This window comes from Protopterus annectens, chromosome 14.part0 (assembly GCF_019279795.1).
Source record: "Protopterus annectens isolate FY-2018-M chromosome 14.part0, PAN1.0, whole genome shotgun sequence".
NCBI classification, from domain to species: domain Eukaryota; kingdom Metazoa; phylum Chordata; order Ceratodontiformes; family Protopteridae; genus Protopterus; species Protopterus annectens.
In genome coordinates this window covers 966,958,103-966,976,277 of record NC_056748.1, presented here as the reverse complement: position 1 = coordinate 966,976,277, position 18,175 = coordinate 966,958,103, and positions in this window count along the sequence as shown.

The window sequence follows — 18,175 nt, the reverse complement described above, 5'->3', positions numbered from 1 at the left end:
AACACAGCACTAACCAAAATGCAGGAAAAAAAGCTGAAAGAACCGCTGCTTCATGAACTTTAAAATTTGGATTTATTGTGATACAAACAGGAGACGTGGTAAGCGCTTTCACCTGGATAGGATAGACCAAAAGAACCCCCCCTCTTGTACACCCTTATATGGCAAAAAAGGCGCAAAACAGATAAACCATTAAAGGCACAGTGCAACTATCATAGTACACAACATAAATAAAGTGCTTACTCTAAAATACATTAACCATAGTAAAATAAAAACACCTATACCACTCATAAAACATGAATAGAAATGCATAAAAAAAAAAAAAAACGGAGCCAGCAAACTATAAATGAATCCAATATATAGATAAAATCCAACCTCTTTATTGGAAAAAGATTATAACATTCATCAGACCGGTTTCGGCTGGCAGCAAAGCACAGCCTGCTTCAGTGAAAAAACATGAATGCATAATGTAACAGTTTAAATACTAAATTAGCTTACAACTCATTGGTTAACTCAAAAATTCTCATTTAATCCAGGTGAAAACAAAGCACCTAATTTATTAATCCATTTCTTTTCTTTCGTATCTAAAATAGCGTGCCAACCAGTCTTATTCAATTTGTTGCCCTTGATCACATCTATAATAATAAAAGAAAATTTGGCAATATTATATTTCAAAGTACGTTTGTATAAAGCACTGTTGATTTTCTTAGTTTTGATATTGCTTATTTGTTCTGATATACGCAATCTCAAGGGCCTCGATGTCTGGCCAACATTGAAAGACCCACAACTACATGTGGCCAGATAAATAAGCCACTCACTGCTACAATTTGCAAAAAACTGAATATCATAAACTTTAGAAGAATTCCTACTTGTGAATTGTTTAGACTTCATAATTTTGTCACAATTGACACAATGCCCACAAGGGAAACATCCAACAAGACGTTCACCAGTTAAGGTAGTTTGTATTGATTGTATGGTACTGGCAGAATGTGTATGTTTATAATGACTAAAACATGAAGCTAAATTCTTTCCTTTTCGAAAAGAAAATAAACATTTCTCAGGTATTATATCAGATAAATCAGGGTGGCTTAATAAGATATTCCAATTCCTCTGGATACTATTTATAAGTACTTCTGAATTTCTAGAATATGTTGTAACTAGCCTGATTGGATGTGTAGTTCCCTGTTCCCTAGATTTATATGTAAGCAAATCCTGCCTTGATGATTTATTGACCCAAATGCTAGCCTGCAGAACATGTCCCATGGGGTAGCCTCTCTCACAGAATCTATTTGTAAGATCCCGTCTGTGTTCCTGAAAAGTATCATCCTTTGAGCATATATGCCGCATGTGTATAAATTGGGATTTCGGTATATTTTTGACAATGTGTGGCGGATGACAGCTGGATGCATGGAGGACCGTGTTGTATTCAGGATATTTCCTGAACACCTGTGTGCTTAAAGTATCACCATCTTGTCTTGTGATTAATACATCAAGAAAGGTAATAGTATATAGATCATAATTGATAGTAAACTGTAAGCCCCACTTGTTGTCATTCAAGTATGAAACAAATTCATTAAGGTACTCAACATCGGCCCTCCAAACCATCCAGCAGTCATCCAGATAACGTCTCCAAATATCAATTTTGGCAAGATATATATTATGGCTACTGTTGTAAATAATTTGATCCTCAGTATATGCCATAAAAAGGTCAGCATAAATGGGAGGAAAAGATGCTCCCATTGCTGTACCCTTAGTCTGCCAGAAACACAAATTGTGGTAAAAGAAGACGTTATTAGTAAGGACATGCTCTGCAAGGCCAACTAAAAAGTTGTTAAAGTCAGAATCATATAGATGTGCCATATTGAGCCAATGTGTCAAAGCTTCTAAGCCAACCTCATGTGGGATGTTTGTGTACAGAGAACTAACATCTAATGTACACATCAGCCAACCAGGTTCCAATTGTGTATCTGCAACAATCTGTAGAAATCCTGTAGTATCTTGCAGACGTGACTGGACAAAAGATAATAAAGGCTTGAGGTGCTTAGTCAAAAAAATAGACAACGGTTCTGTTAAGTAACCGCGACCAGAGACAATTGGCCTGCCTGGTGGATGCACAGGGTCTTTGTGTATTTTTGGAAGAAAATAGATATATTGATTTGATGGGTCCTGAATAGTTAATTGTTGAAGAACAGAGGTGGTAATGTTGCCCATATTTCTAGCATTAATCAAGAAGTCATCAATCTGAGACTTACATCTATGTGTTGGATTAAATCCCATTTCAGCATAGTATTGTCTGTCTGATAATTGTCTTCTAGCCTCCTGGTTATAGTCTGACCAATCCAACACAACAACAACACCCCCTTTATCTGCAGAAATAATAACTATGTCCTTATTATGTTGTAATTCTAAAATAGCTTGTTTCTCAGACAAGGACAAATTATTAGGTTTGAACCTAAATTCAGAGCTTGTAAAATGTAAATCTTTGAGCACTTGGCTTTGAAATTGATGTACAACGGGGTGCATAGGAGGAAGATATTTAGATTTGTGATAGACAAATTTATCTTGACTCTGTGATGTTGCATCAACTCCAAATTGTAATTTCAAATTCAAAGTTCTACAGAATGACAAAACATCTTGAGCAAAAAAATCCTCCGAAGTAACAAAACCAGGAATAAAAGTTAAACCTTTATTTAGAATGGACAAATGATCCGGTAATAATACAAATCTTGACAAATTTAGAACATTAGAATGACCAACATGATCTATTTCTGTGTCACAAGCTTTAACAGACTCTGGATATTCTCGATTCCTTTTATGTTTCCTCCCGCCACGTTTATATTTCCCCCTAAAGGGGTGGTACCCTGGGCCCTTTTGGGGTTGGGTGAATCTGATGCTGGCTGTGGATCACTATCCATAAGAGAAGAAGCATCATCTGTAGATGAGCCAATGGTTACAGATTTGTTTCGTAAAATAGACCTAGGTCTCTTCCTATTTGGTGTTTTGGGTGATTGCGAAACAAATCTTACATGTTTGGAAGGATGGCTAAATGGGTTAAATCCCTGGTAGTCCACCTGGTCATGCTTAAATTTCTTTATTTTCCTGAGTTTTAACTGCTCCTTCAAACTGGTGAGATCATTGGCCACTTTATTAAGATACTTTTTAAAAAATACTTCATCTTCAAATTTTTGAACATCATTACATAATTCAGTAACAGTATTGATTTCAGAGTCAATAATTCTGTCATAAAATTTTGACAAAGCTTCAACGAAAGACATCATTGCCTGCTGTTGAATTTGTTTCCATTGTTTATTAAGTTCATCATCCGGCTGCCCCACATGGGGTTGGATTCTAACTCTAAGACCCCTGGGAGTAATGCCTTTTGCCAGGCTTTAAATAGTTTGGAATGTCAAACATTTGAACGTAATGTTTTTAGATGTTTAAAAAGATTATCAAAGGCTAAACTACAAGAAGATTCTAAATCCAGGGGTTCATTAGGGGAATTACCAGTGCAGCCAAATCCAAGGCCAAAAATAGTTAAATCCTCTCTATCAGCTGAGAGGCCCGAAACCAGATTGAAAAGATCCATTTTCCTAACACAGATGCTAGGCGAAGTGATAGGATTGGCAATAATGGTAACACCACAACGGGACCACATCAATCCAAAGTTAAGGAACAATAATAGCTCAAAAAAAACAGGTCAGAATGCAACCTATTAGAATTGCTACATTACAAAAGTCAATAGGACCCTAACATAACCTGAATAAGTGAGAAAAAACAGCAAGCAAAAAAAAAAGTATTAAAAATTTTTTGACTACTAAGAATCAAGGTGTATCCAAATATGCAATGATGTAAAAATGAATTCCAAACTACAATAAGAGAAGAAAGTGACCAATGATCACACACTAACTATACAAATAAATATTATTTAAGTGTCTTAACCAGAGGAGTGACCCAGGTAAACCCAAATAAACCCCATATTTGAAGGAACCATCAGACCTGGCTGTTAGCAGTAATAACACCCTGATAAATGATAATAATGGCGAAATATAGGAAAACCTTTACAACCATTAAAAAAAGTTGAAAATGGAATCCCATCTCAATTCAAATGATGAAATGTTTGCATTAAATAATCTTGATTAATTTTGAACTATTCTTATTAATAACCAATCTATAAAAAAGAAGAGAAAACCAGTGGTCAACTTCCCATTGTAATACCCAACCCTTATATCAAAACAGTTGGAAAAAGTTGAAAAAAACAGGAGATAATATCCATATGGTATTGATCAAATACTGAAAAGAATACAGAAAAACACCCTCATTCCTCATCAGAGGATATCATTATTCAATGTTCCACTATGTATAAGACATGAAAAACCATATAGAAACTGTTGTTATTCTCTACTCATAATCTAATATGGGAACAAAAGTATATATGCCCACATGTTAGCCTATCAAACCTATAACATGTATTTCCTTCGTGCCAAAAATGGTCATACCTGTGGACAAAAAGAAAGCAAAATAATGAAGACAATTTACTGTTCACCACTTCAAAAATAGTAACTGGACTTTTGACAGCCAATATCAGAAATCAAAAATAGAAAAACTGTAACCAAACATATACACAATAAATATATGCAAAGAACAGTATTCATAAATGTCCATAGAACAATATCGTCAATTCAAAAAATATCACCAGCTTAAACAAATCAGTAGGTCCCATCACAATGCTGCCAATATTGTGATCCTTCCTGGGGAAAAATATACACTAGAGCAAAGATGATACAAGGCCACTATAAATCCACTATAAAAAGCGCATATAATAAGCGCCCAAAAGTAATAAAATTGAAAAAGAGGACAATAGTGGCAATTGAAGCAAACAGATCGCATAAATCCAAAATATGTGGCTGATGGTGTTATTTGCATCCACCTTGCAGATAGATGTTCCGAACACAATGCCACTCAAAAAATCTATACACAGTACCTGACTAGAAAGGCTGAAAGTTATACACTGGCAACTCGCAATGAATGTAAATCGCGCATCTAATGTCCCATGGTAATATCCACCTTAAGTTTGTTCCTTATAAACCCGATAAATGTAGAGAAATGTTCAGAAGGTCAAAATCTGAAATAAACACACAGTACCTGACTGAAAAAAGCTGAAAGTTCCACAAAAGCGGCTCGTCATAGAAGTAAATCACGTAACTAATGTCACATAATAATGTCCACCTTTGCGTTGCTTGTTGGAACCACAATAAATATAGAAAATTCCTCTAAAATATAAGTATTCAATGCCCAACCATCAAAAAGCAAGTGATGTAACAATGTAGTGTGTTGATAGTAGACAATCCTCTCAGCAAACCGCCAAAATAAACCTTGAGGCCGTTAATCCGTGCGAGAGAATACAGTACTAATCCTACTCCAATGCCAGGTAGGTCTGGCCAAAATTATAAATCAAAGCTATTGATCAGGAACAACAGTTCGGAAGGCACGAAAAAGATCCAAGTGGACAAGGAGATGAATATAATGAATAAACAAGGGCTGCAGATCAATCAAACAGCCAGCATCGGATCCATAAGCCCCAGCAGGAAAAGAAACCAAGTGTAACAGTCAAATGCAGCCTCCTGCATGGGGAACATTGCATGGCACCAAATTTAGCCTTTGACAATCTTTTTAAACATCTAAAAACATTACGTTCAAATGTTTGGCATTCCAAACTATGTAAAGCCTATATGGCAAAAGGCATTACTCCCAGGGGTCTTAGAGTTAGAATCCAACCCCATGTGGGGCAGCCGGATGATGAACTTAATAAACAATGGAACCAAATTCAACAGCAGGCAACGATGTCTTTCGTTGAAGCTTTGTCAAAATTTTATGACAGAATTGTTGACTCTGAAATCAATACTGTTACTGAATTATGTAATGATGTTCAAAAATTTGAAGGTGAAGTATTTTTTAAAAAGTATCTTAATAAAGTGGCCAATGATCTCACCAGTTTGGAGGAGCAGTTAAAACTCAGGAAAATAAAGACATTTAAGCGTGACCAGGTGGACTACCAGGGATTTAACCCATTTAGCCATCCTTCCAAACATGTAAGATTTGTTTCGCAATCACCCAAAACACCAAAAAGGTAGAGACCTAGGTCTATTTTACGAAACAAATCTGTAACCATTGGCTCATCTACAGATGATGCTTCTTCACTTACAGATAGTGATCCACAGCCAACATCGGATTCACCCAACCCCAAAAGGGCCCAGGGTGCCACCCCTTTAGGGGGAAATATAAACGTGGGGGGAGGAAACATAAAAGGAATCGAGAATATCCAGAGTCTGTTAAAGATTGTGACACAGAAATAGATCATGTTGGTCATTCTAATGTTCTAAATTTGTCAAGTTTTATATTATTACCGGATCATTTGTCCATTCTAAATAAAGGTTTAACTTTTATTCCTGGTTTTGTTACTTCGGAGGATTTTTTGGCTCAAGATGTTTTGTCATTCTGTAGAACTTTGAATTTGAAATTACAATTTGGAGTTGATGCAACATCACAGAATCAAGATAAATTTGTCTATCACAAATCTAAATATCTTCCTCCTATGCACCCCGTTGTACATCAATTTCAAAGCCAAGTGCTCAAAGATTTACATTTTACAAGCTCTGAATTTAGGTTCAAACCTAATAATTTGTTCTTGTCTGAGAAACAAGCTATTTTAGAATTACAACATAATAAGGACATAGTTATTATTTCTGCAGATAAAGGGGGTGCTGTTGTTGTGTTGGATTGGTCAGACTATGACCAGGAGGCTAGAAGACAATTATCAGACAGACGATACTATGCTGAAATGGGATTTAATCCAACACATAGATTTAAGTCTCAGATTGATGACTTCTTGATTAATGCTAGAAATATGGGCAACATTACCACCTCTGTTCTTCAACAATTAACTATTCAGGACCCATCAAATCAATATATCTATTTTCTTCCAAAAATACACAAAGACCCTGTGCATCCACCAGGCAGGCCAATTGTCTCTGGTCGTGGTTACTTAACAGAACCGTTGTCTATTTTTTTGAATAAGCACCTCAAGCCTTTATTATCTTTTGTCCGGTCACGTCTGCAAGATACTACAGAATTTCTACAGATTGTTGCAGATACACAATTGGAACCTGGTTGGCTGATGTGTACATTAGATGTTAGTTCTCTGTACACGAACATCCCACATGAGGTTGGCTTAGAAGCATTGACACATTGGCTCAATATGGCACATCTATATGATTCTTACTTTAACAACTTTTTATTTGGCCTTGCAGAGCATGTCCTTACTAATAACGTCTTCTTTTACCAAGATTTGTGTTTCTGGCAGACTAAGGGTACAGCAATGGGAGCATCTTTTCCTCCCATTTATGCTGACCTTTTTATGGCATATATTGAGGATCAAATTATTTACAACAGTAGCCATAATATATATCTTGCCGAAATTGATATTTGGAGACGTTATCTGGATGACTGCTGGATGGTTTGCAGGGCCGATGTTGAGTACCTTAATGAATTTGTTTCATACTTGAATGACAACAAGTGGGGCTTACAGTTTGCTATCAGTTATGATCTATATACTATTACCTTTCTTGATGTATTAATCACAAGACAAGATGATGATACTTTAAGCCCACAGGTGTTCAGGAAATATCCTGAATACAACACGGTCCACCATGCATCCAGCTTTCATCCACCACACATTGTCAAAAATATACCGAAATCCCAATTTATACGCATGCAGCATATATGCTCAAAGGATGATACTTTTCAGGAACACAGACAGGATCTTACGAATAGATTCTGTGAGAGAGGCTACCCCATGGGACATGTTCTGCAGGCTAGCATTTGGGCCAATAAATCATCAAGGCAGGATTTGCTTACATATAAATCTAGGGAACAGGGAACTACACAGCCAATCAGGCTAGTTACAACATATTCTAGAAATTCAGAAGTACTTATAAATAGTATCCAGAGGAATTGGAATATCTTATTAAGCCACCCATATTTATCTGATATAATACCTGAGAAATGTTTATTTTCTTTTCAAAAAGGAAAGAATTTAGCTTCATGTTTTAGTCATTATGAACATACACATTCTGCCAGTACCATACAATCAATACAAACTACCTTAACTGGTGAACGTCTTGTTGGATGATTCCCTTGTGGGCATTGTGTCAATTGTGACAAAATTATGAAGTCTAAACAATTCACAAGTAGGAATTCTTCTAAAGTTTATGATATTCAGTTTTTTGCAAATTGTAGCAGTGAGTGGCTTATTTATCTGGCCACATGTAGTTGTGGGTCTTTCTATGTTGGCCAGACATTGAGGCCCATGAGATTGCGTATATGAGAACACATAAGCAATATCAAAACTAAGAAAATCAACAGTGCTTTATACAAACATACTTTGAAACATAATACTGCCAAATTTTCTTTTATTATTATAGATGTGATCAAGGGCAACAAATTGAATAAGACTGGTTGGCATGCTATTTTAGATACGAAAGAAGATAAATGGATTAATAAATTAGGTGCTTTGTTTTCACCTGGATTAAATGAGAATTTTTGAGTGGACCAATGAGTTGTAAGCTAATTTATTATTTAAACTGTTACATTATGCATTCATGTTTTTTCACTGAAGCAGGCTGTGCTTTGCTGCCAGCCGAAACCGGTCTGATGAATGTTATAATCTTTTTCCAATAAAGAGGTTGGATTTTATCTATATATTGGATTAATTTATAGTTTGCTGGCTCCGTTTTGTTTTTTTGTGATTATTGGAGTAATTTGGTGCCGTGCAACGTTCCCCGTGCAGGAGGCTGCATTTGACTGTTAGAAATGCATAAAAACAAAAAATCGCATAAATTCATACTAATTGCACAACACTAACAATAAATCCTCTCATAAAAATGCTCTCATAATATTTGTAAAAAGCACAGTCATACATATCACTTCAATCTCCTGGACTTCAGGAAAGGTCTGAATGGTTCTTTCTCATTCAGTCCAGGAACAACATCTGCTCTAAGTCTAACAATCCATTTAGATTCATTACTCTCAGTTCTACCCCTCACATCCCCCCTAAAACTAGTGTGTGTGTAAGATCTAATACTTTAAAATGAAAAAGATGTGTGGAATCATTAGACAAGACATGTTTGGACAGAGCATTGACAGTGGAATGAATCCTGATGTGGTAGAGATGTTCCCTTATCCTGTCCCTCAGCCTCCTGTCCATCTTGCCTACATAAAATGCAGCACAGGCTCCACAGGAGGCCAAATAAACAACATGTGTAGATTCACAGTTTGCATGAACTCTAACTTCATGGTTAGTGCCATAGACAGGGTGATAGAAATGGACATCAGTGTCTATGGAGCAATAATAGTTGCAACTACCACAGGGTACAGTACCAGCAACCCTATCACCTCCACCATCCATAACAGGATAACACAGCAATTTCTTTAGATTCGATCTATTCTTATAGACAAAAGCTGGGGCAGCACCCACAATTTCCGTCACATTCGGATCCAGTGTTAACACACCCCAGTGAGATCTAATCACATCCTTCAACCTACCTACATCCTTAGTATAATATATGGGCACTCTGAAACCATGATTTCTACTCCCTGCCAGAACACCCTGGGAGGGGCCATCATGGTCCACTCCAGTCTCAGAGAAAAAGGGTGCAGCAGCTTGTTCCCTCAAATTATTGAGGTCTGCCAATCCTCTCTCCATGTCAGATGTCTGATATTCCCTGCTCTTAAACCTCTCACATAAATCCCTAACATCTGCCTCAAAACCATCCTGACTGGGATTATACCATGACATCCTATATACCTGACCCCTCACAATATTACCAAAGATGTAACCTGGATGCATATTGCATCTATGGAAATAGGAATTATGTTGTCACTCCTTTCTATACACTCCTGTGTTCAATAGGCCACTTTCCAATCTCTGAACGTAAACATCCAAAAAGGAAATCCAATTCTCAGAAACCTCATGGGTAAATTTCAGATATTGCTTTAGACCATTAACTCTCTCCAGGAAGAGGGATAACTCAGCTTTCGTGCCCTTCCAAAGGAAAAACACATCATCTACAAAACGCCTATAAAACATCACGTTCTTCGAAAAATCACCTATCCCAAACAAGAACTTAGTCTCCCATGCAGCCATAAAGAGGTTGGCATAGCTATTGGCACAAGAAGTGCCCATAGCCAAGCCATCCATCTGTAAATAGCACTGAGAGCCAAAACAAAAAATGTTGTTCTCTAACACAACTTCCAAAAAACAAAGCTAACAAATCCACTGCATCACTGTCTAATCCAGATTTGTCCTTCAAGTAATCAGACACCAGCTGCACCCAATCTCTGTTTGGTATCACAGGGAATAGGGACTGAACATCCATTGTGACTAAATAATATGGAAGATCAACGGGGACAGATCTCACAGACTCATACAAATCCAACAGGAACTGTTTTGTGTCCCTTAGAATATAAACATTTGCGTCAACCACTGGGCGCAGGAACCTCTCCACATACAATGAAAATGGTTCCGTGATCCACCCCCTGCCCACAACAATGGGCCTCATGGATGGACACACACTGTCCCTGTGGATCTTGGGAAGACCCTGTATCACTGGCAGGAGGGGATCACTAACAAACAAATATTCATACAACTCATTCGTAATAACATTAGTCTTAATCAGATCATCCAAAACCATCTGTATTCTATGGACATGTATATCCACCATCTTACGTTCCACCAAACTGTAAAACCTTTGGTCTGATAACATAGACCTCATTGCCTCATCATAGAATTCAGAATCCATAACTACCAGGGCACCCCCCTTGTCAGCAGGTCTAATGACAAGGGAGGGATCACTCCTCAGTTGTTGAATTGCTCTCCTCTGTGCATAAGTTAAATTGCCCTTTCGTTTACTGGACTTACCCACTCTCTTTTCCATGTCATACAGATCATTCTCAACTAGTTTACTGAAAGCAGCTACTAGCGGTGGTACCATTGGTATGTACACACTAGGCTTCTTAAACAATTTCCCATCTAACACCTGCACTGTATCCTTAAATTCCAATCTAAGGCACAGATTCCTAATAAATAACTTAAACTGTACTAAGGTATCAACATAATTGCTGTCACAACTAGGTATAAAAGTCAATCCCTTGGATAGTACCCCTAACTCATCTGATGTGAGTGGGCGGGAGGAAATGTTATGCACTAACATCTCCCAGTTTTCTCCCACATTTTCTTAAGGTTTTGGTTCACCTGGGCATCTGCTGACAACTTCCTCTTCGTCCTGTCCCTGCTCATAGATCTCGATCTCCCCCCTTCCCTGTGAACTACATTGATGGGGAAAGGGTGATTGACAATCACAGTGCCAACATTGTCATAACTAGAACTATGTGCAGCATGCATAGTATGATGGGAATCCTTCCTCCTAACCACCGGTTCCAGATTCGGGTTTATTTGAGCCACACACCCCAACAGGTCAGTACTAGTGACAGATTGGTCCTCTGGGGGGGGCAGCAGTAGAACCCACCCCCACCACAGTCGAACCCTCAAGCTCCGGCTCAGCAGATACAACTGCATTAGAAAAAGCCCTATCAAGGACATTCAAACCCTGGAGCACATTACTCATAGAAAATACATTACTAGAGCCATCACTCATACTTGTGGTAGCAATTACACTCTTAGGCATATTAACATCCACGTTGGTATCATGAATTTGTCCTTTAGGTGCATCAGTCTGTTGAGTAGAAACAGCGGCATTAGGTCCATGCACATTACTATATGTCCTCAGGATGGTTTTGAGGCAGATGTTAGGGATTTATGTGAGAGGTTTAAGAGCAGGGAATATCAGACATCTGACATGGAGAGAGGATTGGCAGACCTCAATAATTTGAGGGAACAAGCTGCTGCACCCTTTTTCTCTGAGACTGGAGTGGACCATGATGGCCCCTCCCAGGGTGTTCTGGCAGGGAGTAGAAATCATGGTTTCAGAGTGCCCTTATATTATACTAAGGATGTAGGTAGGTTGAAGGATGTGATTAGATCTCACTGGGGTGTGTTAACACTGGATCCGAATGTGACGGAAATTGTGGGTGCTGCCCCAGGTTTTGTCTATAAGAATAGATCGAATTTAAAGAAATTGCTGTGCTATCCTGTTATGGATGGTGGAGGTGATAGGGTTGCTGGTACTGTACCCTGTGGTAGTTGCAACTATTGTTCCATAGACACTGATGTCCATTTCTATCACCTTGTCTATGGCACTAACCATGAAGTTAGAGTTCATACAAACTGTGAATCTACACATGTTGTTTATTTGGCCTCCTGTGGAGCCTGTGCTGCATTTTATGTAGGCAAGACGGACAGGAGGCTGAGGGCCAGGATAAGGGAACATCTCTACCAGATCAGGATTCATTCCACTGTCAATGCTCTGTCTAAACATGTTTTGTCTAATGATTCCACACATCTTTTTTGTTTTAAAGTATTAGATCTTACACACACTAGTTTTAGGGGGGGATGTGAGGGGTAGAACTGAGAGTAATGAATCTAAATGGATTGTTAGACTTAGAGCAGATGTTTTTCCTGGACTGAATGGGAAAGTACCATTGAGACCTTTTCTGAAGTCCAGGAGATTGAAGTGATATGTATGACTGTGCTTTTTACATATATTATGAGAGCATTTTTATGAGAGCATTTTTATGAGAGGATTTATTGTTAGTGTTGTGCAATTAGTATGAATTTATGCAATTTTTTGTTTTTATGCATTTCTATTCATGTTTTGTGAGTGGTATAGGCGTTTTTATTTTACTATGGTTAATGTATTTTAGAATAAGCACTTTATTTATGTTGTGTACTATGATAGTTGCACTGTGCCTTTAATGGTTTATCTGTTTTTGCACCTTTTTTGCCATATAAGGGTGTACAAGAGGGGGGGGGTTCTTTTAGTCTGAAGAAGCCTATCCAGGTGAAAGCTCTTACCACGTCTCCTGTTTGTATCACAATAAATCCGAATTTTAAAGTTCATGAAGCAGCGGTTCTTTCAGCTTTGTTTCCTACATTTTGGTTAGTGCTGTGTTTACTACCTGCATCGCTACCGTGCCTTTTATGTTAGTTTATGTGCTTGGACTGAGTTTGGCACAGGTAGCGTTAGTCCTGTGGGGAGTGATATTTCTTGGACTTATTTATACTTATACATACTAGTTTAACTTGAAATGCAGTCTGTCTGCATAGCTCTCAACTGTGGGCCTATCCTCTTGATGGCCAGAGGTGTGCCTGTTATGTTTTGTCTGTCCACCACGCAGGTCTTGTGTCAGATATATCACTGGCAGTGCGTGTGTTGAGTGCTATTAGAACATGGCTACATCCATTTCTGTTTCTAACTTCATATTCCTAACTAAGGGTATGTTGCAGACTATCCTGTAACACCAGCAACTTGCTTAGTGTATGGCAACAGTTTTAAAGATATGGGCCTGTGTTCCAGCCTCTGTCCTCCAGCTACATACCAGGATTTGCACATATGACATGCTGTCAGGGGTTGTTATGTAGTGGGCTGTGAGTATGTCATGCTGCCATTCCTGCCATCAGTCCACTGATGTTGTGTCCCCCACACATACTGTGGGGTTAGGTCCATATATGTATGGGCTTCACCTACACAATACATGTGTGCCTTTATGCACTCCAGAGGCCAGTGTATGTAACAGTAGTATATGGCCCTGTACTATTGAGTCTAGGGGGGAGGAATGCACCATAGCTAACCTAGGCTGTTACAACATGTGGGGGTATTGGGGTAAGCTATGTTAAGGTATCTGGATGTATATTACCATACAATCCACCTTGGGTACATGCAGGCCTACTTCCTCCTGCCATACAGACTGTTCTGTTTGTCATTGTGATTGTGATGGTGTCAGTTATGCCTTGCTATGTAACAGATACATCCCATTGTGTCAATTGAGGTCTTTACCCCCTAGGGATTGTGTACAGAGTGTAGATAGAGGCTGCTTGAGTATACATCTGCATTACTTACTGATGATTCTTTGGTATCCTGTGGCCCAGTCTGTCTTTACTATTGTACTACTTGAAGGTCTCGGCCTGGACAGCAACATATGTAAACATTTCCAGACTACTGTATTAGTATAACTGTTTCACAGTTGCATTACTCTGTCTATATGGATGTCAGTGTCTAAACAGCTATACTACATGGCATATACAACTGCAACAGTACCCAAATAAAGCTTTCCCATGTATGCAAACCTGTGTGTGTGGTGTTATATCCTTTGACACCTATGTGGGTATAAGTTGCAGGCAACGATTGTCATTTGTATGGGTGGCTCACCCAAGCAACCGCTACCCCAAAACAAAACACGTGCAACACATAGCTCACAAAGCCAGTGTGCCAAACAGTCACAGCCCTTACGGCTAAACAACACACCTGATACACTTGTAATAGGTGACTCTATCATCAGGCACACTGACGTCCCGCTCACCAGGCTGAACAAGGAGAAGGTCATGGTGAGCTGCCTGTCGGGCGCTAGGATCTGCCACATAACACAAGCACTCAGGTCACTCCAAGGCAAGTACAAATATGACTCAGTCATTGTCCATGCTGGTGTGAATGACCTGAGACGTACCTCCCTGGACTACATGAAAAGAGACATAGAGGAGCTCTTTGAGCATGTAGCCCAGGCCGGTATGACCATGACCTTGAGTAGCATCTTACCCTCACCAAGAATGATGCCACAATATGAAGACAAGATGATCAATTTCAACAATTGGCTTAAGTATTTGTGTCATTCAAAGGGGATCCAATGCCTGTCAGCCTGGGATGACATGCTCGACAAGCCACGATGCTTCGCTAGGGACGGCTTGCACCTGTCACCCCTGGGCTTTCGGATATTGGCAAAGGCTCTTGCTGCCCCCATAGTGCCTTTTTTAGGCAAGGCTCAAAAGACAAACCCACCTCCATAGGTATCACAAGGGATAAGAAACTAAGAGTAATGCTACTCAACGCCAGAAGTCTAAACCTCAAGATGCATGCACTCGAAAGTCTCCTTAGCATGGAGAACATCGATATCTGTGCAGTAACAGAAACCTGGTTCAAGGCTCCCGAGAGCACCCCAACACTACCAGGATATACCTCATACCATGCTTTTCGGCCCCAAAACTTGGATCGAACCACAAAAGGAGGGGGAGTATCAATATTCGTCAAAGATACCCACACCTCCAGGTTGGTGGCACAGCACAAAGCATCAGAGACTATCCATGTGCAACTAGCAGTGGGTAAAACTGCCTTCCAGTTTATAGCCTGCTACAGACCACCCTCCCAAACCCAGGAACCCCACTCAGCCTTCCTGAGAACACTGGAAAATATGAAGGTCTCTCCAAACACCATTATATTGGGCGACTTCAACTACCCAAACATAGACTGGGAGCATTACTCTAGCTCCAACACCCTAGCCCAAAGGTTCCTAGAATTTATAAACTCAAATGCTATGGAACAACTTGTTACCACTCCCACAAAAGGGGAAAACATACTGGACCTGATCATCACCAACATGGGGACTTTATGCTATAGACCAGAAGTGTATCCCTCACTGGTAAGATCAGACCATAAACTAATCTCACTGGATATTCACATCCCAACTCCACCCCCTGCCCAGAAAACCACAGTGAAAAACTTCTCTAAAGCAAATTTCACACTCCTCAAAACCGAGGTGGAATCCTTCAAAGCCCATGGGCCTGTGGAAAATACGGCCCAGACCGCAGAATCCTTTATAAACGCATTCTATGAACACCTTCAGGAATGCATGGATCATGAAATCCCAAATAAAACCAAGACCCAATCCTCCAAAGGCAGATGTCCTGTCTGGTGGACCCCAGCCATAAACAAACTATACAATAGAAGGAGGAAGCTACTACATGATAGAGCAAAATCCCAAAAAGGGAAGGCATCTCTGATCAGTATTAGCAAAAAACTACGGGCACTCATAAAATCGTCTAAGGCCAGCTTCGAGAGAAAAATTGCACAGGACACTAAGGATAATCACAAGCCTTTCTTTAGTTATGTTAGTAACCTGGGTGGGAATTCCCAGATATGCTCAGAATTAGTCCAAAATGACAAAAAATACACCGAACCCGCAGACATTGCCAACATGCTAGCTGACAGGTTCAGCGCAAACTCCCCCCCCTCCCCACCAAAAGGGCAAATATCTATCCCAGCAGAGTGCTGCCCCCCTGACGTCTCAGATGCTCAGGTAAGAGCCGCCCTCTCCAAAGCAAAAAACACAGCATCAATGGGACCAGACGGTGTTCCGGGCTGCGTCTTACATGAACTCCAAGAAGAGCTAAACCCAAACATAAAACTACTGTTCAATCTAGCTTGGTCTGCAAAGCTATGGAAAGGATCATCATGGACCTCATAAATAAAGATATTGGGGACCTGCAGACACTGGATCCTACCCAGTTCGGCTTTGTTAAGGGCAGATCCTGCCTCTTAAACCTGGTTGATTTCTTTGAAACAGTCACCAAGGCCATTGACGAGGGAAAGGTGGTCCACACAGCCTACCTGGACCTCGCAAAAGCCTTCGATACAATACCCCACTCGGGCATTATAGATAAGCTCACCAGCTTAAATATAAACCCCTATGCCACTAGATGGGTTGCAAACTGGCTCAAGGACAGAACCCACATGGTTAGACTTGCTGGAGCCATGTCAGACTCCAAACCAGTTACAAGTGGCGTCCCACAAGGCTCTGTCCTGGGACCTCTCTTGTTTGGTATATATTTCTCGGAGGTACAGGCCAACACGGAAGGACTATGGCTGACCAAGTTCGCAGATGACTGCAAACTGGGCACCATAATCGACTCTCCAGCCGGCACAAGCATCCTCCAAAAGGACCTCATAGAAAGAGACAACTGGTGCCAGAGCGATGGCCTCAAGCTAAACGCCAAAAAGTGTATAGTCATCCCCTTTGGCAAAAACAAAGTGCCCACAAATTACCACATAGGTGGTAATCCATTAAGTACAGAAGAAGTAATTAGGGACCTGGGGACCCAAGTTGATAGCAATCTCTCATTTGACAACCACGTGGCCAAAGTGGTTAGAAAAACATTTTATATAGCCCACCTAATCATGAAGGGATTCACATCTAGATCAGGGGAGGTCATCGTGCCTCTTTACTCATCCCTCATCAGGCCCATAATTGAGTACAATGCCCCTTTTGGGATGTACCTTACCAGACACCTGCAGCAACTGGAAAGACCCAAAACGTACCTCACCAAGAGGATCAAAGGGCTCAAACAGATGCCATATGCTGCCCGGTTAAAGAAACTCCAGATCTACTCAGTGGCATACCGCCTGCTCAGAGGCGATCTGTGTCTGATGTATAAAGCCATGTCAAACCCGGAATTAATGGACATGCTGCACCTTAGAAAATCCAAATCCCATCAAGCCACGCGCTCGAAAGACTTGAACCTCAGCATTGAAATAAATAGGACATGCTGGAGGGACAGATTCATAACCCAGAAGCTCCCTTCACTCTGGAATAAAATCCCAGTCCAGGTTAGGCAGAGTCCCTCATTGACTCTCTTCAAGAGGAATCTTGATGAGTGGATGGGAGATTGTAGGTTTACCCCGGGTATCACTTCTGTGTCACTGTTAGACAGAGGCACAGTATACTAACCTCGAAAAAGGGCATAGCAAAATTAATTTAAAATGGGTGGCGAAAGCCAAACACACTCTGGCTAGGCTTATAAATGCCCTAGGGCAGATAGCCTAGTATGAACCTATGAACCTATGAACCTATACAGTGTCCATTTGGTAAGGTGGGATCTGTAGGCATAGTGGCTGCTCCATATTGTGTGCACCTTCTACATATGTATTTTCCTATACATATCTCTGTGTGTGTATGTGTAGTTACATATATATATATATATATATATATATATATATATATATATATATATATAGTATATCTGTATCTGCATATATGTGTCTGTGTATATGTTTCCTAGGGATGTTGATTGCTTCCACATTGTACATTCCCTATGGGAGCCAGACTGTACTGCATGATATGTTACTGATACAAGCCTGACATCATACAGGTGGGATGGAGTACTGTTAACATCTTTTGC